A 375-nucleotide genomic window follows, 5' to 3' on the forward strand; every position below is an offset into this window, starting at 1 on the left:
GAGAGAGAGAGAGAGCAGGTGTGGATAGAAGGATGGAGGTTTGCGTATAATAGGATATAAAGACAGACAGTAAGTGGATTGTTCTGGTGGTAGGTAATTAAAACTGCACTAGGAACGATCCCCGTCGTAATGGTTTAGAAATATAAAATAAAGTTTCTCTCGTCCGTCGCGAGAGCAGCTGTCTAAAAGCATCTCTGAAAGACTGAGAGCTGGAGCCAACGTACGCGCGCTTTTGTCCTGGGAAGGAGGCGGAGCCGGTGACCGAACGATCGAGCACAGCCTTATGGGAAGCCAAACAACTCAAATGTGGGACGAAACGGTGCGGTATTCAAGTGTTCGCGCCGCGCTGACCTGTCATAGGCGCGGCTCAATGGA

This window comes from Sinocyclocheilus rhinocerous, unplaced genomic scaffold (genome assembly GCF_001515625.1).
Source record: "Sinocyclocheilus rhinocerous isolate Xijiao unplaced genomic scaffold, SAMN03320098_v1.1 scaffold2194, whole genome shotgun sequence".
In the NCBI taxonomy this organism is placed as follows: domain Eukaryota; kingdom Metazoa; phylum Chordata; class Actinopteri; order Cypriniformes; family Cyprinidae; genus Sinocyclocheilus; species Sinocyclocheilus rhinocerous.